Source organism: Pleuronectes platessa, chromosome 7 (genome assembly GCF_947347685.1).
Source record: "Pleuronectes platessa chromosome 7, fPlePla1.1, whole genome shotgun sequence".
NCBI classification, from domain to species: Eukaryota; Metazoa; Chordata; class Actinopteri; order Pleuronectiformes; family Pleuronectidae; genus Pleuronectes; species Pleuronectes platessa.
This window is the reverse complement of record NC_070632.1, coordinates 22,838,114-22,860,070: the sequence shown is the minus strand read 5'-3', so window position 1 is coordinate 22,860,070 and position 21,957 is coordinate 22,838,114. Positions and strand designations below refer to the sequence as shown.

General features: G+C 39.2%; 1 protein-coding gene across 1 annotated transcript in view; it reads right to left on the bottom strand.

The window, feature by feature from the left end:
* peak1 (pseudopodium-enriched atypical kinase 1) overlaps positions 1-21,957 on the bottom strand; it is a 99,697-nt gene that overhangs the window by 48,836 nt on the left and 28,904 nt on the right. Inside the window, exon 3 of the mRNA XM_053426482.1 lies at positions 224-298. The gene's annotated coding sequence lies outside the window, so the exon portion shown is untranslated. The remainder of the gene's footprint in view (positions 1-223; positions 299-21,957) is intronic.

The window sequence follows — 21,957 nt, the reverse complement described above, 5'->3', positions numbered from 1 at the left end:
AAAAATGTAACTCACTACAAAACAGTACAACAAATAAAGCCACAGGGAGACGTCTATTGCTGAGGATGAAATGAAGATTCTATAAGCCATTATTTCAAGTGTGTGTGCTGCATGTGCTATCTAAAGAACCATTAAAAGCCTATGAGGACATGGGAGAAACACAAATTGAGAAACCAATATGCACACACATAGATACACGTCTACAGAAAAGGAGTATACTCACAGCAATGAATCAAGCAGCAGCTGTGGCAGCCATGGAGTCAAAGCTGGAGGAGCAGAGAGCACCTACTGCTGGAACCTACAGAGACCAGGAAGCAGAAACAGAGACAGAGTCAGAAAGATAATCAATGTGTGCGCTTTGCTTGCTGCAATGAAAAATACTTACATGGTGCAAGCCATTGAAAATAATGGGTTTCAGAGTAAAACAGTGCTGTTGTGCATTGTAACTCAAGGGAACCATTAGCACACTGGGAACTTAACTGTCTTCCTTTGAGTAGAAAAGCCAGTTTTATATAAGAAAACTAAAATTCCGACACAATGATGACCATGAATGCTATTTTATCTTGTAGTGATTCTGGGTGCTTTGAGGTTTAACAGTCAGTCATGACAGTTTTGTTTCTGTATGTTCATCTGCATATTTCCCTGGTCAATGTATCAGGTTTTACATTTGACAATACATGCACGATGCACAGTTGAGGAATATGAAAACATCCATCTTGTCCTGGCATCCTGCATGTTGAAATAAACTGGAGGGTAATAGTTCTCCTAATCCTGTTGGTGGGTTTAATGTCAACTGTGAAGGAAGGTGCAGATTGAAACTGAAATTGCTCAGCCCATTCAAATGTAATCCTCCTTTTGCTGCAGGATCTGTTTGAGGTTATGTGTTTCCAGATTTCCAAGTGTTGCTATGCATACAAGAAAAATTTATAACGCAAAACTGTTCTCCCTTTTCAGATTCAATCCAAAGAAATGTTCGGCATTAAGTTTCCCCAGAAGAAGCATCTGATTGGGTTATGCAATTAGCCACAGTCATTTCAGGAGCCTTGAATTTTTTATGAGCCAATTGAATCACTTAAGAATGGAAAAAATTATGTCAAAATTGGAATGTGGAGTATAAATCCTTGGAGGTCCTGTGATGATAAAACCCATACATTAGTGACTAAATGCAGTTTGTACCTTTGCATATAAGCCTCCCCTTTATAACTTGGTCTGATTGAGTATATTTGTAACTGAGATGGTACCAACACACTGTGTTTTAGTTATCTTATGTGCGTGCAGTTTATCCACAGTATGTGTGAATAGGATAATCTTCTGAAATCATCCGGAGAGGCTGTGTGTGACACAATCCAGCCAGGCCCATATTAAAATGTCTGGAAAATTACTGGTGACAGTGTTGATGTGCAAAAATATGTGAGTCCAGAGCCCATTGTGCCTACATTCTCTTAATTTCATGTTCATTGTTCTTTTAAACAGTGCAGGGCCCTTTGGTATGTAGAATACCATTCTGTGTCATGCGTACCATGAAGGACAGATTAAGGGTCAATAGTACTGCTCCAGAGAGTTAAGGCTCATTTTCATAAGAGCAAAAGTTCAAGGACAGCGTTTCTAAAGGTTAAGAAGGTTAAAGACCGAATTACACATCCGATGCTCTGTTGGTTCTTAGCTTTACTCCCACACTCTCTCAGAGCAACAGACCTGGAAGTTGTCCAATAAAAACAGCTCAAGTTGACTTAAGCAGGTCAGCTGGATTACTCACTAGTTAAGGGCTCAATGGACAAATGACAGCAGGGTAGTTAATGAAAAGAAAATTCTTTCTTGACTCTTGCACTCGTAAGAATAATGATCAAACCTTTAGTTGTATTTCTCATCAGAGTTTCCTCCAGTATCAGCCTAACACTTTGCTTTGCACATTTCCGCTGACTTCCAATTCCCAGTCGGGTGTTTACAGGTGCCATTGCACGCATGTCCCTGCCTCGGTGATCTATGTTGACTGCAATCCTTACGTCATACCTAGTGAACAACAGCTGTTGGTCCATCTGCTACCTGTAAAACTCCCTTCCATGGGACTCACAACTCTAGCTCACTAGTGTTTTTCGCTGAGACACGGAGTGTGAGTTGCTGCTTTGACACACTAAAAACAGTTTGAATTTTTGTCTGGCTTGCATTTTTTTCTTTGGAGTTCACACTATAAGGTATCCACACAACATAATGTTGCTCAATGGCATTCAGCATTACTGTATGGGTTACAGCCTTGTCACTTTGAAAAAAAAAGGAAACATCACTAAACTGCTATTTGTCTCTAGTTTTCACCATCATCCATCACACTTAATTTAAGGTATTGTGAAGGCAAGCCTGTCTTAAAACGTAATTTCTTAAATATGGTGTTGGATATAGTATAAGTCTGTGGTTGAGTACGAGGACATGCAGGACGCTTTTACACAACAACAGGGCTCAGTGGACGACCACAGACAAATCATCACTTAAAATGTAGAGCTTAGTGGCAGGGTCAACGACACACAGACAAAGACATTGTCGCTATCAGATGGAACTTGCACGAAAAGCATGTATCAGTCCTATGTGCTGCTTCATGAATATGCAAAAACAGCCTAACCCAGAAATCAGAGTGGCTGATATGCTAGATGCTCTATGTCACTTTTGTCGTTATTCCCTAGCTCCATCTTTCCCTTGTCTCCATAACGACCAACTCCAACCAAGTGCTCTCTATATTTTCGGTGACAGCTCATGTGCTGCAGAAGGTTATTGCATTGGGCTCCACAGTGACAAGTATCACTGTGACTTCGCATTTGATTTACTGACATTGCAGAGAGATGAGTTGAGTGGTAAAGTCTGAAAACTGTGGCCTATTTTTTAACTGTTTTACTTCATAGTAATCGTAATATGTCTATAATTCCACACCAAACCTCTTAGAAAAGTCATATGTTAGAAAATAATAGCTAATACCTTAATATTTTTTTAATACAAATTCAATAAAGTAAATTTATTTTTGCCTTTAGAGCCTATTCAACTGCTGGAGCTGTCCTTCGGAAGATAATAATAAATGTTCTGTCTTATAGAAAGATGTAAAACTATTTGAGACTTATTTGTCAAGCTGTTTAGGCAGCACCGGTGCAGCTCTAAGTGGTTACAAATATGCAGGACATGGTGACTGCAGGTCTTCTGTCCAAAAATACCTAAAAACTGGGACTGTGTTTAGTCAACCAACAGTCCATTCAATGTTTCCCCATAATTAACTAGACTGTGGCGGCCCGCCATTGCCTACTTTGTCCTGCCACTGTTTCATAATGATCCAAAATTTCTTTCCCATAACAACACAGATCTCCCACTTGGAGTTTTGTTATGTTGCTGTTTGCAGCACTTGACCTGCTCTCAAACTTTCTCAACTCTCACACACACATGCATTTAATTTGACCTGGCTGTCTTATTCAGACTGGTCACAAGCTGCACCGGCTGAAATCCCACTGTGTTGCTGACAGTCAATAAAATAAAAAAGCCCCATGAAGTTTTTAACGTCCTAGTCAGACAGCCAGAACTAACCTCGGTAGTTTCAGCTTTAGGTGTGCATAGTAGCGCGAAATGCATGCAGTTCTTATCTGGCAGACCAAAACACAACACCTGCTATTTGTTACTGGGATTTCACAATTATGACTATCACCACAGACACATCTTATTCTATGGGAAACACTGCTGAGTAGTGTCAGGCTACACATTTTCTGACACCCGACAACCAGAAAACCAGATTCTTCTGAAAAGCGTGCTTCAAAAGTATGTGGAACAAAATCTTGTCCAAGAACTCTTTAAAAAAAGACTTCATCATAATTCATCATGGGCATTGGGCTCAGACAAAGAATTGGCACGGAGTCCATACTTAAAACTTTGTTTTGGCTCTAGTCTTTCATCACAACAAGACCGTTGGATCTTTACCAAAGGTTTTACGAATCTGTTGTAGTTATCTACAGAAGGAACAAGATGCCCTCCACTTGACATTATTGGAAAAAAGAGCCTCCAGCTATAATAAAAAGCAATGCCATCAAAATATGCTTCTTGGCACAAATTAAAAGGTAATTACAGTAAAAACAGTGTAAAAAATGTAACATTTGCAGCAAGTGTTCCATCTGTGATTCAAATAACTATCACAGAACTACAGAGCAAGACAAGTGTTCATATTTCAAAACACTATGGACAAAAATGCCAGATTAATATGCAAAAATGTTGATTATATTAAGTTATATTGCCAGAATGAAATAAATAAAAAATAATGAAACAGACTGTACATTTTTGGCCAACACCATTTTTGGAAATTAAGAAATTATCCTGACAAAACAGATGTCAACTGCTTTTCATTGGCAACAACAGTTTTTACATTTGTCTCCACGGTTGTCTAAGGAGGCTTCCAGGTTCTTTGTTGCCCAGTCGATTCACTTTGTCACAGCCTAGCCTCAGCACTCCCCTGTAGGTCAAATGGGAATAAAGAGCGATGGAACCCTGCCAAATTACACCTTAGCTGAGACAATTGGCTGGAGAAAAGTTTGCTGTGAAGCAATTCAAAACTGGAAAAGGACGAGAGAGAAAAATGTGCACCGGGGTAAAGGGGCATGGAAGCTATATGAGGCCGTCTTGGCACAGGTTCAAGTATTGGTCTCGCTCTCTATAAAACCATCTAGTATTTTTGACATCATCCATGACATTTTTACATATTTTACTGGAAAATTTTTGTTTTCCTGTGCATTTCTCTCTCTCTTCTTACAGTCGATTTAGAGCTTAGGTACTTTTTTACAGTAGGATGAAATCCTGTTAAAGATCCTTTAATTATGGTTTGGATTTCCTATGCAGACTGTGAAGGATTGTGCTGTAAGTGCAGTGAGAGGAGTCAGGGTGCAAACAACAGATGTAAGCAGATGTAGCTTATATTTTAATTGGTTTTAAGCTGAGAAAGCTACTCAAACACAAATTCAATATTCAAACGAGAGAAAGGTGAGCACTTGACTGATACAATGTAGTATAAGAGACTAAGACAAGACCAAAGAACATAAACATCTATGTTTGTGTCGAAAAGGTTTAGCATACAGACAAAAGCATTTTCCAGCCCTGACACACTTCCATTGTCATCTAAAAACACTTAACTAGAAAAGCTGCTTTTGCTCCATGAGCGCTCATTAACATCAGCCAGTCTGTCCGAACACAAACATCCTGTATAATTAAAGGGTGTCCTGTCAGAAGAAGTCCCTTCTCTGAATATTGAGGCACTCCAGACAGGAGGAGATAATAATGATAGATAGCATGGCCAGTGATTCCCTCTCCTCAGCTTCTCCCTGACTTCACTAATCAATCCCTATTCACAATCTTCTCTTTGCAGATCTCTGAAGTCCTGTAAGATCACCCTGCCCATCTGTGTCTCTGAGCCTGGCAGTATGCTAGCAATAAGCTTCCGTCATGCAGTACAGACAGCAACAGTTGGTAGTTCTGAAAGCGCAGGAAGAGGAAGGAGTTACAGAGTGTAAAAAAACAAGGTGACTAACTACTTACAAAACAGTGGCGTGTATCCGAGCCACGGCTAGGCAGAAGAACGGCGGAAAGAGCCACATGACAAACGTAGTCGAGATGCAGCCGGTGCATGAATGAGAGACAGAGAGGGAGGGAGGGAGGAGAAGCTCAAGCACTATGCAAGGAGGGAGGGAGGGAGGGAGGGAGGGAGGGAGAGAGAGAACAAGTATGACAGTGCAGCTGATGATGAGGGAGCCCAAACATAACAGAGACAGAGGAGAGTGATGAGGGAAGTAGCTCAGACAAGTAAAGAATGGTGAGAATCTAATCAACAAATCTTGTCACATTTAAAGAGAGCATATAAGAAACTAAGGGAATTAAGAACAGTGACAGGATGACTGACAGATGACTGACAGCGTAGCTTTATCGATTCATGTTCAGTCCCCCATATGTGAAGCACTCTAACAACAGTCTCAGCATCAAGGCCCATTAAGGCACCAAGGCCCATTAAGGAGTTCATGTTGTTCCAAGAGGGCGATGGAGTGAGAGAATGAGGCTGAGCTGAATCCTCTCGGTAAGAATGAATTCCCAGTGACACCTATCAGTTTCCTGATGCCTCTTTACCTTTCATCTTGCAGACAGAGTCGGAGCAGAGCAGCGGTCAACCTCCACATATATGGATCGTAGCGCAGGTACAAATCTAGTAGATGTTTCAGTAGCCTAATGCCTTGTAGAGTAGCTGGGTCTAGACGGAGTAGGTTATCTCCCCTTCGTAAATAAGTCAAATTAAGCATATGAGGGGCGAAGCAGTGAAATCAGATGTGCAGCATTTTCAATGCTTTTTTCTCTCTTTGGGCCTGCAATTTACACCCTGATGAAATGTTTTAACAGGAAAGAAAATATAACTCAATAAAAAACATGCATGATTTATCGTTTATATTTCATTGGCTAAACCTTAGAGCCAAGAGGGTGCGCTACAACTATGTGCTAAAATAAGACATTGTATTTATTGTTATGGCAAAGTAATCTGAATAGTGATTCAAACAGTGTGTCACCTTTTCATGCTACAAAAATGTTCTACATTGAAACAAGATAATAGATAACAGACCTTTTTTATTACATGTCATTAAAAGTCATTGAGCTGACGCTTTTATCCAACGCAACTTCCGGTTAGGGAATTCAACAAAGTTCACAGACTATGTGAACTTCGTCCTCAACTAGGTCTGAAACAGGCAAAAGCTGTACCTGATGCAAATCAGGGCACCACCCCCTTCAATGTAGACACTTTGTGCAGTGACGCACCGCTTTGGCCATCACTAACTGGAAGTCCTGCTATGTAAGCATCAAGCACAAACTGTTAGATGTTGTCATCTGTTTGAAAACAGCAAACAATCAGCTCAAGAGCAGAAGAGGAAAGAGGCATGCAGGCAAATCCAGCAACTAGTCTTAGTAGGGAGGGATAATTGTACTGTATTAGTGTGGACAAAGTCTTTGCTTGTTTCAAACTCCCGGTGTGTGGGTGTCATGTCAAGATTAAGCACCCAATAGCCATTTATCACTGCAGACATTTTGACAGGTACTTCAGTTTCAGGGTGGTGATCTTTCGCCTGCTGACTCCAGATCATAGTTGAATCAACAGAGCCATTGTTAATTTTATGAGTACAACCTGTATTTTTTGCTGTTATTTGTGTCAAAATGTCTGCCGTAAAAAAAAAACCTGCCATGGTGTCACAGTTCAAGGAAGAACTACATAAGCACCTGTAAGTGGTCACAAAAAAGAGAATAGACACAGGTCCTGATGTTAATGATGCAACCTAACGTTGAATGCAAACAAGAGTTACAGCTACATTTGCTTAAATGTGCCACAATCTACTTGTGCTTAACAGGAACAGTCTCGATCACACTGGAATGGAAATATTACCAGTATAACATCTATATAATATTGTATTACTAAGTTTTTTTTCCCACAAAAGATGCAGTACTTTCAATTGATAATGTTTTTGGGCTGGAGGCTTAAAAAAACTAATCCTATCGCATCAGATTAATGCTAATTACAGGCCCAAAACACTTATTCTCTTAGATGTTCCGGTTTCGTCTATGTAAACTCAGACAGTAGTTTATACTGTAGTATTCCCTGCTAACTACACAATCTCAAAAGGCACTGTGTTCAATGCATCTCATGAGCCTGCCCACAATTGCCACATCTATTATGCCTAGTTTCCAGTGCTCCCTCAAAAATTACTTACTCATGTTGGACTTTAATGAGGTGGGTGCTATGGGTGACTTTTACAATCAAAGCAAATCTGTCTACCAAGATTTTATATTTCGCATCTAAGGATGAGGAGAGACACAGTTGGTGGCTACAAGGTTTTCCAGTGTTTAGTCTTGTAGCACAGCGGTACTCAATTAGCTTAAAGAGGCCATTTCCTATTGACCACAAAGGTACTATGCATGCAGATGTCAGTGCAGTTGGCAGATGATTTGGTGAGGTCTATGTGACCCCATCGTCTGGGCTAACATCTGGACCATATGTCTTTGACACTAAGGGGCCAGGGCCCAGATTGAGAATAAAAACAGGGCACCGGGGTGGAATTACTCCAATGGCCCACAAGGGCATGGTAATAAAAAGGGCAAGGGCTAATAGTTCATTAAATTGCAGTAGTGCAGCATTAGGCTTTTAAGAATGGTTACAATGTGTATTGGCTTTAAGATATCAATGAAATATGAACTTTATGGCATTTACTTCATTATGTCATGAATAAGCTCTGAACATGAGCAATACATCTAAAAATTGATACAGATTAAAAGGAGGAAATGAAGGAAAATGTTACCCTGCTATTTCTTAGACCCTTGGTTGCTTAGGATATATCTGAAGGGATGGTGTTAAGAACAGAGTAAATGAAGAAGAGAAGTAAAGTCAGGGATAAGTACTCAGTAGGATAAAAGTTAAGTACGAGAGATGGGATAAAGTTAAGGGCCTTTGTAGCCTTAGTGGTCACTGGTGCTCATTCATCTCAGGGATAAGATTAAGAAAAGCTCCATGAAAATGTTACCACTCTTATCACTCCATGTGACCATGGGACACAGTGGATTAATTCTGTATTCCATATACATAAACACATGGGCCCTACGACACTTCAGATGGATGACTTACACATGTTGTATGAGGCTTCTTGTAAGGGAAACCAGTGCTCATCGTGAACCATGCCATATGAAATAGATGTACTTTTCTTTCAGGAAGGACTCAAAATTATCTTACAACAATGGTTCATCACAAGAAGTGTTTAATGGGTTTTACTGAAAATCCGCAATTTACCATCAATTGTACACATTTTTTTTATAACCTAAAATAACAAATTGGGTTTGGACCTTTTCGGTAGTTTGCCTGTCAGTAAGGAGAATGCCTAGAGGAGTATGGTAACATTTATGCAAAAACATCATAAGCTCTCGGGTCTCATTATTTTTCCAAGTTGACTTCTTTGTCAACCTCCACTATGCTTATCACAACCCTTTTTCATTCCAAGATACATGTACTTTTCTGATTTTGTGTCCAACACATATTCAAAACATGACCACTGGCTCACTGTGAATTTCCTGGACATTGTACCAAGGGCTGGCAGGAAAGGTCTGAAAGCAGCTTATGTGCTTGAAAAATCTAAATAATTGCTATCTTTTTGCCATATTTACTCAAGGAGCAGGTTTGCCGGTAAATTCTGGATCTTCAGGGACTTTCAAATGCAATGAGTCAACTGTTACATACTGTCTGCAACCACACTTAATCTCAGATGACTTCCAAGAAAAATGCCTGTGGTTAGACACCATTATGTACGGCCAACCTGCCATTAAGGTTTACCGCCGTCAATGTGAGCTACATGTCTGTATGGTAGGAGCTACTCCTGCATAAATATCCCTGTCATGCGTTCATTCAGACACACAAACACCACTGACTCCTCAACAACAGCTGTTTTTAATCACAGCCCTCACACATATGTTAGCACATCTCCAGCTTTGTCACTGCCATCCATCCCCCTGTTTATCAGAGAGTGACACAATCCCTCACACCCATTTTTATTTTCTCAATCTGGAGTGACAGGCAGCATACCAGGATCATAAATCCCTCTGTCCTTCACCATCAGATGCCCTACCTGCCGGTGGGAGAACTCATGAAATCACTGCTTTGTCACTTTGATAGCTCCCTTTGGCATGTTGTTGTGATAGAAGGATGTGAGCCTTCACCGATTCTTCTTTCAAAATGACATCAACTTTGTGGATTTCATACCTTTGATCTGTGGATTCACTTATATATTCCACAGACTAGTAAAATTCACAATGTCCACAAACCAGTGTGGTGTGAATTTCTGTTGCAAATGTCCATATGCATATTATACAGCATAACAGCCCTTTTTAATGGACATTTCAGGAAAGGTGTTGGCTGTCTTGAATAGAGCAAAACAGCTTAAAACGTCTTTAGCTCTCTGTCCCTCTTTGGAAACATGGAGACTTTTTTTGCTTTCTGATCACGACTCCAGTAGGGATGAGAGGCCCCGTATGAGCTCCAGTATCTATGGAGAAATTGGAGAAAGCCATAGTAATCTATCTCAAACCCCGGCGGAGAGAAAAGGATGAAAAACAGTTGAACTTCTTGGCTCGGTTTTGCCCCCAGCAAGTGCTTTCCTTTTTCGACCTTGCCAGCAGAGCTGACCAGTTTGCATATGATTCCAGTTTTTTTTTCTCATCTCATCCAGAACCACTCAAGATAAGCATCCAGTCCAGCAAGAAAAAATTTTCACCAGAGGTATGGAGTATGACAGGGAAAGATGAATTTCAATATCAGTAACATCCTTTCTTTTCAATTTATTTCCCAGAAAAAGGAAAAAATGGTCTCCAATTCAAGTTTATTTCATCAGGACAGCAATACTCTCCGGACAGCATAAAAGCCTTGAGCGAGGCCATTTAATGTTTTTTTCATATTGTGTGAAAATATCTGGGAAGGACAACACAGGGTTTTTGAAACTCCCACACCACAAAATGTTCCAAGTTTCCAAGCTCTCCCCTTGTTTCTCAATGCCATTATCAGCACATTGCATTCTGCTGCTTTCTCAATCTGCCCTTCTTTCTCAGCTGCATAGCAAATGATTATTAACAGGATCAAAGCATATGAAAAGGCTTCTGTTACAGTGAGGTTGAGCTTGGGGAACCGGGTGAATGAAAGAGATAATGGCAAAGCACTGAATTGTTTTCCCCCTCAATATGCCACACTGGAGGATCTGTGCTTGGTATTGATGGAATTGGGCAGCTGTCTGAATTATTCTAGGGTGAATCAATTTCTGCCGGAGGTTTTTTATTACAAAGATTTCCAACGACTAAATCCTTTGTAGTAGTTGACATCTCTGACCAAAACGAATTATTTGATCATGTCCCATTAAATGAACAATGGAAAATAGAAATAAAATTTTTTAGAGGTAATGCAAAATGACTTAGATATGACTAAGATATTGAGTAAAATAAAATCCCTAGGAAAAATGGAAACATCATCCTCTGGAAATGTCTTTACTAATATGAAACTATTATCCGTAACCAGCTTATTGCTGGTCTCACTAAATAAAGCTTAGATCAGATTATCCTAATGGACAGATACATATACAACAGTTAAAAAGGTACAGCATACAACAGTTAAAAACATCTCGGATGATTTAGTCTAGGAACATTTTATGTGTGACAATGTGGATGCTTTTAGACAGATGTTTTTTTATTTTCAAATTTATTACCTATTCTATTCTACTTCACACTTTTTCTTGTTCTCCTGTCTGCATCATTTGGACCATCTGCTGCCGACACAAGTGATCAATAAAGTGTATCTTATATTGAACATATTATTGTACACTGGCATTGATTTCCTCAGCTTGGACCCCCTCTACTTGAGAGCCTAGGGTCTTGTACTCAGGCAAAAAGGTTGGTGATATGTCCAACCGCTGTCTAGTGACTGTCTAGTGACAGTGAAGATACAGTGTACTCAGTGATGGTTTGGGCTGGTGTACTTGACGACTCTTGCATTCCTAAATGCAAAACAAGACCCTGCATCTATTACATTATTTTCAAATACAGCCACAAAAGTAAATGGGATCGTTTCTTCAAACGTAAAAAAACAACAGAAAAAAAACACAACCTGCCTCCATACTGCTCGTGTGGTGTCATCAAAGTGCCCGCAAATGGCGTAATTTACAGTGTATTTTAAGAGTAAATGTCCCCTGATATCCTCTTTAGAGGGGCGTTCAAGTTCTCACAGAAACACCTGAAATCCACACACACTAGCAGCCGCTAGCATCGCTACTTCCGGGAGTAGACCTTAGGCATAAAACATCATGTAAATGATGCCGTTTTAGTTTGTTTTTGTTTTTTGTCGAATATAAATGTCGGGGCTTGGAAACACTTGGATGAAACCGCACAGCAGTATGGAGGCATGCTGTGTTTTTTTTCCGTTTGTTTAATCGGCTCTGAAGAAGGGTTCACTTTAGCTGCAACACTGTTTACCCCCGAGACTCCCAAAGTGTTTTGTGGACACTTCACCATCGGCATAGAGGTGGTGAATTAAAAAAATTCTGTGAACTATGCCTTTAAGGTAGAGTTTTGTATTTCATATTGATTCACTCAGCATTTCCTTTCCCTGCTCTCTGTCACTTTCTCTCACAAACACATTAACTACAGACCTGTCTGTCATAGTTAGACTGGCTGGGTGCAATGGGAGAAATCCCACAGCATCTGTGAGCAATTGGCCATCAAAATAATCCATAAACTTTTACTGTCCCTGTCAATCTCTATACCAGCACTCTCTGGATACGTGAGCCAACCATCCTGAGTCGGTAAATGTCGAAGTTTCCCAAACATAATACTGTCATGGTTTGTTCTGATCCAAGAGAATATTTGAAATGTCACAAATGCAAACTTAGTCTCATACTGAGATGAAGTTGTTTCCAACTAAGGTAAAACAAATTTTAAGACGAGCAAAGAAATTTGCAGATATTTAGAGTTGAATAAGGCCTTAAAGAAAAAAAAACGAATAGATTTATGGTAAACAAATAATATGGAGGAGAGTAAAAGGGCATGGTTGAGATGCTACATTTTATAGATGTTACAGCCCTGTGATACAAGTTTGAACGTTGTTTGCCGTTTGGAGGTGCTCTTTTAAATAAATACTGTCATTGACTGTAGGAATAATGGATTCTTTGATATTATATATTGTCACATGTACAATATGTGTTGAAATGATAGTTTATAATACTGTATCATGTTATATCTCATTACATTTCTTAGTTGAATCGTTTATTCAACACCAATAAAACAACCCCGCAATCTAAAGCTATTCATGTCTCATACAAGGAATGTATTTCCCCTCTCCTCAACTACAGATAGATATTACATTACATGTATGTCATCAATATATAATTCACTTGCTAATTTTACACAAGCAAGGATGATTTTACTTCTCAAGGGCACCACAGTAATTTAAAGTGAATATTTCACATGGTTATTTGATCCCATTAAAAAGTAACTGAAAAATATCTCAGAATCCCTCCCACGTTAAAGCACAAAGCGGGATTAAAGAGCAATGACTCCAGATCAGCCTCGACACATTTCACTGAGCCGGAGGAAGGCATCAGGTCATAAAGTATTCAGAAGAGAAGGATATTTGATAGTCTAAACCAAGCTGAGAACATAAAGTGGTCAGAGGGATTAAATGGTGCAATATCAATATGGGACCGTAAAATAGAGTCAGAGTTTAGGTATGTGCACATGTGGAAAGGTTCAAAAACCTGTTATTTAACAGGGAAACCCTATATGGCTGCTCCATGAGGAAATGAGGGAGCTCCAACGGCTCTAATGTAAGTTCAAAGAGATAAAGGTCTATAAGGGACAGTTTAGAGAAAATAATTTGTGTTCAATATTATGCATAGTGTGCACTGATATTTTACTCTTCTATATCTCATTACCTAGAGTTGCAGCTCATATGAACATCAATGACATAAAATAAGTAAAACAGTCTAGAAGAGTGGCCGCTGCGAAAAATAATCTTATCACAAGAAGAGACCATTTGAGACCTTTCATGTAATTGAAGAGTGGCAGTACAGTATGAGCTGGATGAATACTACAAGGAAATTATGAATGAAATGCAGGCATTTGTACAGCGGATAAAAATTGAATGGAATGAATACTTGTATTACATGATACAGGGAGACTTTATGGAAATATGTGTGGAAGGTTACAGTATATTTTATAATGAGTTTATCTTTTTTGAAACCTACAGTGTAAGTTCAAACTATTACTTTTGTATCAGGAACTACTTCAAGTTGTCTAATACCATTCTAGACTGGACATTTATAATTTATACAGGTTGAACATAAACTTTTGGCACCTCGTTCAAATGAATATTTAAATTTTGAATAAAAAGTGACGGCCCTAAAACATACTAGGTTTTCACTGACTTAGAGTTCTCTTTATTACAAGGCTCCGATGTGTGCGTCATTTCCTACATATGCTCAAACTATAACTACTGTAATTATCTGATGACAAACTGCTCCGATTTGTCTCAAATTTTCGCTGAAATTCTAATCTATCCAAACTATATGAGCCCAGCACACTGTAACCATTGCAAAGAAATATTTGGTGCTGCATTTACAGCCAATTAAATGGATCAAATTTCATGACACGGGCAACTTTTAGAGAGAAATGAATACCTTAGGCAAAGACAATGGGTTCCTGTGCACAACGCTTAGGAGAGGTGAACAGAGAAAGACTGGGGGATGGCAGGCAACAGAGAAGAGGGTTATGATTGTTAGATACAGAATGATGTCCTCACACAGCGAACTCATGTTGGCTTCCTGCTCCGGGCTGCTTGCAGCAGGTCTCTGAGGGCCTCTCTACATCTAAACATATGATAAGAACCTGTGAAGGACCCTCTGAGAAAGACAAAAACATGCAGAAACAAGAGGGACAAAAAAAGCAAAGACAAATAGGCAGATATAGAGATGTTATGACATTGGAGGGATGTAAAAGAGGAGTATTATGGTGCAAATATCAAAAAACAAGACAATGACAACAATTCCCAGACCTTTAAACAATGTTGATGGAATGGTTCACATTTCAGAAACTAAATCCCTCTATGGAAATATTTTTTCAGAGTTTTGTAAAGAGACATGCTGTTATCTAGAGCTGTGACCTTGCAAATGGTCAAAAAAGCATTAACAGTGGCATAAACCCCCAGCGTTTTCCACAGAATTTATTCAATCTATGGCGGTGGTGGGGGTGCACACGCACAAACGTCACTCTCAGCCACGACAGATTCAGAGTGACGGGTACACAGACTTAAGAGTGAAAGATAAATTCTCGTGGGATAAAAAGAACTGCATTGCCAGCCGCTCTGTGCACATAACAGCAACGGAGCAAAGAACCAAGTTCGAGACATCAGAAGTTTCCGAATTTATGGATCTGTGGTGGGATCAATTATAATATTGTGGGCCACCATGCAGTCTTGTTAATTAATTGGAAAAACTGCCCCTCCCAACTCATCCAGTGCAAACAGCAGACATGTCCTAAGCTGTCTCTGCCAGATTCAGTGAATCTCCATCATTTCAGTGCAATTGACAGTGTCATAAAATGTCATTTGACATGCATCAGTTAACAAACATACATTAGAAAAGTTCAGTCAGAAAGACTGCACCATTCCTGCTATCTTTTGGCTCCACCAGCTCATTCTCATCCAATCACAACCTGACAGGCTGACCTTTAGCCAATCACCTGTAAGCTGTCTTTGAATGTTCTCCTCTGTCTCTCTTTTGTCAGTTCAGCACCGCGATCACGGAGTGACCCACCTTTACCCTGCACCCCTCAACTCTAGATGCATGGTCATCTCTCATCAAACTGTCCAATCAGAAACCTTCATAAGATGTCCCAATGTTCGTGCTGCATTCATCATCACAGTCTAGGCACCAGAGGGAAGTCTCCATCATACCCGAAGCACCACATTTTTAGGACCACTTCCATGTTGCTCTAGTTCCTTCTGGGACTAAGGTCTAAGGAAAAAACTACTTTTACAATAAATTGTAATTTATTCTAATTTACTCACTAACATTTTTAGCCTCTAGATTGAACATGTGATGTTGCTGCTTTTCACGGAAGTTGTGTTTCAGTGAACATTAATATGTCTCTGGTGTGTTATTTCACAAAGTAAACTAGAATTACCACCTAGACATTGCCACTGCCACAGTTTACATCGTCTTTTCACCATAAAAAATCTATGCGTTAGATATAAGGTGTGACTGAGATATTGCGTAGACGAGAATCGAAAAAACGGACAAATGGATGGACATAAAAAAAAAACACCTCCAGAATGGAGGAATAACAATAGGAACATGTTGTATGACACGACTCAGCAAATTTCATCAAAAACCAAGCTTGCATGTCTGAAATTCAAGTTAAAGAAACAGATTTCTGTAAAATCGTCGCTGTTTTCCCACTAAAGTATTACTTTTATTCACAGGCTCTCACCATGACTTTTGGATACGATGACAAACAGCTGTATGAGCCTTTAGCATTCAAATACTGATAGATAGTTAAAGATAAATACACATGTGAAAAAAATGGTGGGACTGCATGTGGAAGTAATTCTGCCACTCTCTGAATATTCATTAAAAAGGTCAAGTGGCTGTCTTCAAGCAGAACACTTCAACCCCTTGTAATTAGCACTATACATAAGATGAGTCATCACAAAGTGCAACAAGACATCAGAATCCATCAGTGCTGCTCCTAATGCATAGAAATGAAGTCACTAGAACAGTGAGTAAAGGCAATCTTCACTGCGTTTAACAGCCTCGTGTTACTCTCCATTCTATTTATAGGACGTTAGTCGAAATAAGCTTTTTGAAGAGCAATTCGTAATATTCACTACGTACCAATAATGATCAAAGTCACGCGTAGCTACGCTTTGGAGCACCATGAAAGCAGGATCATGAATTTGAGCACTTCTATGCATAAAATCCAATGGGGCAGTGTTGGAAAATGAAATGAAGAGGCTTGCTGACTTGCTGCAAACTAACTTGCTGCCAGATATTCTTACATATTGCAAGCGTTTGCGTCAGGTCTGTCAGGAAGTACGATAATTTAGCAAGGAAAGGCGTAAACAAATGCTGCACTTTTCAGTGTCCTATCATTAACTACAGTGCAAAAAATAATACCATTAGCCAATTATATGGAGGCTGAGAAACTTGTATTTCCACATTGAAGTCACAGCTACTTTTTTAATTAGCTCATTAGCTGAAGAAAAGTTGTGGAAGGAAATTGTCATTAAGCAACAGGATTTGCATTACATTGTTCAGGTTTGCAATTATTGTGCCGTTAATACCCTGTATAAATGTGAAGCATTGTAAACTGTTACCGCGCCTTCAGACACAGTGCTTTACGTTCCTGATTCCCGCACATGTATGCCAGTCTGCCCAGAAACATTTCAGCCCAACCAGCTTCGCATTCCATCAACAGCTGATTTTGTGAGAGACATGCAGCAACAGGACACCCCAACATTGGCATCAGGCGACCGAGGCTTTTAGAGCTGTATCACGTTACACCCTGACAGGGTTTGAGGATTTATAACAAAGTAGCTCCGGACTGATGCGAGTTTTACCCTTTGAAATGACATAATGAGCTCACCCCGCTGCAGTTTATCATGTTATACGAGGCCCACGTTATTTGAAAGGTGAAACTGAGTCTTTAATGAGGGGGATACACCAGATTGTCTGTGTGATTTGGTGTGCTCATCAGGTTTTTAATATCTAGGTGAGTTGCAGAGATATAGAAAAAGAGACTAGCACTGACAAATTTAAGCATAATTAGGCAATTGATAAAAGTTTCCTTAATGACCATCCATGCATGTGGGTGGGGAGATAGCGATGTGGATGAAAAGCTTAGAAGTTCCTTTATTAGTCCAGAACATGTAATGGACGTCCATGTGTGTTTGAAGGGGCATGGACTAAAATTTCTCTAGGGCTGCTTGAAATGGAAGATACAAACGTGATCTCTGTAATTCAGTATATAGGACAGGAACACCAGCTGATATCATATTTATTTTTATCACTCTTGATATTATATAACACAAAATACTTAAATTCATCATGAAAGCAATTTCCATTGCTTGCCATCACAATTATTAGTCATCAACATAAATACAGGAAATGCTTAATCTGGGATTCACCTTAGTTTATTTTTCACCTTCATGGGGTCTTAAATGAGATATTATATTTCTGGTCAATTTTGTAACTATGTTCCACTTTTCTCTCCTGAAATAGTTTCCGTTTTTCTTCTCTCCATCTCCCTGCCAAGCTTTATAAAATCGAATTTACTTTTGGAAATTTGGCATATGAAGACAGATTTGGCTCCGTGGGTCTTCTGGCAAGAGGTAACAGCATTTTCAGAAAAAAAGGGACAGACAGTCAGTCCACGAAAAGAAAGATTTTTCCTTTTGACTTAAGGAGGAAACAATCACAATCTTAGATTGTCCAACATAAGAACTTGCATTCCATTTAAACATATCGGTTTTCAAACTTCCAGAAACAAAAGTTTGGGTTTATCTTTCTCTCAAGGTTTCATTGGTGCTTGATTATTAGCTGGGTCCTCTTTCTTTGTTCATAGTCACAAAACAATGCATGTTCATTTAAAAGATTGTCTGCCTCCAGCCATTCAGTTAAATGTGACAATTAACTAGGGTGTGCTGGCATATAAGTGCAGGTTAGGATCTGTGGCATTGACAGCTACCTTTGTGGAAAGAATGAATGAGCTGCCAACTAATGACAATGTGTAAGCTCCTTGATTGAAGGGTTTGCTGTATCCAGTGTCATCCATGAATGAAGATGTCTAACATCCCTTTTAATGATGATAATGACGATCATATCATCAGTGCCACTGCAAGTAAGGGTCATGGACTTCTGCAAGTACTGGCCTTAAAATACTGCAGCTCTTAGATATAGCCAATGTTTACATCTCAACCTAAATGATCACTAGGTTTATGGTAAGGAATAACAAAAATGTACACTGACTGGGCTTTGATGATTTAATCAATGAATATATACATTTGTTTGACTGATACAAATTATTATTAATAAGGATATTGATAACCACTATTTCCCTATGCAGTAAAAAATGATGTCTTCATTCTGCCCAATGAGGACAGTACATTGGGACCACAGACACCAGCCAACACAATTTCTCCTTAGTTGCGAAAACAAATTTTCGATTCGGGATTGAAAGTTGAAAAACAAATCAATCAGATCATAAAATGAGGCTTAATGCAGGTCTGCATCATTTCTTAACTCAGATCAACTCCATTACCTTTAGTCTCTGCATCCTCCAGCCTTGCCTAATGCAACTCTTTATGTTTTTGGTATCGCTCATTCTCATTATCTCAGCTCTAATTAGTACAAAATTCGGTAACACGAGAAGTATTCAGTTTTCACAAGTACAAAAAAGACAGAGCACATTGCTCCCATTCTTGCCTCCCTACACTGACTGTATGTTAGCTACATTTATTTTTCAAATCCTGATGTTTGTTTACAGGGGATTTGAATGTTACGCCCCCCATTACAGCGATCCTCTCCACAAATCACACTGTCAGAGACCAGAGATCATGTAACCAAAGACTTCCGTCTGTCCACAGATGTAGGTCTAAGTGTACAGGGGGAACGGATTCCTCTATCACTGCCTCAAACTGAGTAAGTCAAAGGTCAAAGTGGACAAAAATATTATCCGAAAACACAATTTCCCATTCCACCGTGACTGACCCTTTGAGACAATCACAGCATATTGCCTTCACCCTCAATATCCCTAGGTTAGTTGGAGTACATGCATACTGACTGAACATTATTCTGCAAATAAATGGGCCAATTTGAAGTGCAAATCATCATCAATAACCGAGCATGTGTGTGGAGTGAAGGCCGGGGAATGGACTCTCATAGATCGAGGGGTACCCGATGCTGTACATTAGAGATGAAAGATTAGCTCAGAGGCTCCCTTTTCAAACTCATCAATAATGCATGCGGTATGGATGTTTTTCTTCTCTGCTTAATAACTGACTGGTTTGCGCGAGGATTTTCCCTGAAGGAAAAATGAGAGAGAGAGTGTGTGTGTGTGTGTGTGTGTGTGTGTGTGTGTGTGTGTGTGTGTGTGTGTGTGTGTGTGTGTGTGTGTGTGTGTGTGTGTGTGTGTGTGTGTGTGTGTGTGTGTGTGTGTGTGGCGTCAGATATCTTTGGATGCCAGTGTATATGTATCATGTGTAAGGATTTTCTTTTTTTTTTATCTTTCAGTTTCATTTAGTCAAGAATAATATAACATAAGTTGAACCAAGGAATTTCTCAAATGCCTGATATGAAAGCCAGAAATCAGTTTTGAAATAATCAACAAATATGTGGAAGTATGAAGGAAAATAATATTTTCCTACAACATCAATGAGTTTTCGATGTGTATGTGAGCTTAGAACTGACATTTATATGTCAAGTAATAGGTTTAGATAAACATGACTGATGCTTAATCTTGACAAATGTCAGAAGTCGAGTATAGAGGAAGGCATTCACCCTAACCTTCAACTTTCAGAGAACTGGCATGTAAACACAGCTGGAGAAACATGTTACAGAGGGTGGGATGAACAGGGTCAGGTTTGGGTGCAGAGGAGTCCCAACATGGCAAGATGGCTACGGAGAAAAGAAGTCTCAATCCTGACATATGCCTGAAGCAGTATTTCCATTCAGTTAGTATACTGACTAATGCCAATAAAAGTGTATAGAAACTTTGAAGCATATGATGGAAAAAAACTGTAAAAGTTTTTCCATCCTCAATTTGCATCATGCATTTTTCAAAGTGTTTATTGTGTGTAACTTTAGTTACGCTGGTCTGAACCAGTATTCTTATATGCTACAGGCTTTATAAGGGCATGACAGAGGGACGAGCTGCAGTCTGTGGAGACAGGGTGCAGTTTTTATGTCCTTTATGAAAATCCCTGTGACTTATCTTCTCGGGAGCATTGTGTGCATGATACCATTGACACATTTTTACAAAGCCTCTAGCCCCTGAAAACCTTTTGTTCAGTAAAACAGGATTATGAAATCATTTGGATAGCTGTAGGTTGTAAACAAACCTAATGTGCTGTATTATGTGTTAAAAGCAGCTAAATTTGTTGCAGGCAATGTTCTGTCACTTCCTTAACCTAGCCTGGCAGAACAGCTCTAATACTACGTGAAACCCATTTATTAGTTTACATATGCATGCCTGAGCAGACACAAGGCATGATAAATTACGACTCTGTCTATCTATATATTTGTTAATTTTCTCAATAAATAGTTGGAAGAAACACTTTGAAAAGTGCATGATGCAAACTGTGGATGGAAAGACTTTTTACAGTTATTCCCATCATGTGCTTCAAAGTTTCTCTACACTTTTATCGGCAGTCTTTGTAAACATTGTCTCTGAGGGTCCAAGCGTGCTAAGAGGGAGATTTAAGCTTGTAATTCCGCAGATTAAAAACTGCAGGAGGAGTGCAGCTCAACTTTTTAACAGCTGCAAACAAGCTCAAGAAGACGTCAAGTTTGTGATTTCACATTTGCACCACTGTTAGGCTGTTGAAATACATTTTCATGTCATATGAATTAAAGCCGTTTCATAACACAAAAAAGGGGTTAATGTTAGTAAAAAATATATATAGCTTCTCTTGCAGCCTTTAAAATTAAGTTTCAAATCAACAATATACAGTATATATGCAGTTTATAAAATAATTAGATCCATTAGACTCAAAGTTCAGTAGACTCACTAATCAGATTGTTTATGTTGCAGGGGTATGACTGTGCTGTGACTGTACAAACAGAGCTGTAACTACACTGCTGACATATCAGATATTGTCCTATTTGACGGTAAAGTAAAAAGCATTACTCAGTTGAAAAAAAGTCAAACATCCTTTAGAAATGTTCCATTTTAATTTAATGATCAACTCCAATGCATGAAATCTCATTTCTTATTCATTTTCATTTCAAAGCACAAACCACACAGGGGGGCGCAGAGGCTGAACAGCTGAATCTCCGCCTGTTTGAAGATCCGGGCGAGACAAGGTTGACTAAACAGTGAAACAATAGGTGGTCAGACTAAAGGGCATGGAGCAGATCAAGTTGAAAGTCTTTGAGCAGACTCATGGCCAATAAATCTGACATGAAGATTACATGGCAACATGTGGAGTAACTGGATCTATTTTCAAAACTCAGGGAGTTCCCCCTCTACGATATTCATGAGTGCTGACTTAAGGTTGTCAGACACTATAACATATTGAAACCGTGAATTTCAATCTTCCTAATGTCCTTATATTATCGTATGACTGCAATTAAACCGAAATTGTAAAGAGTATCTACAAATGAGAAATTGCTCATGAACACCACA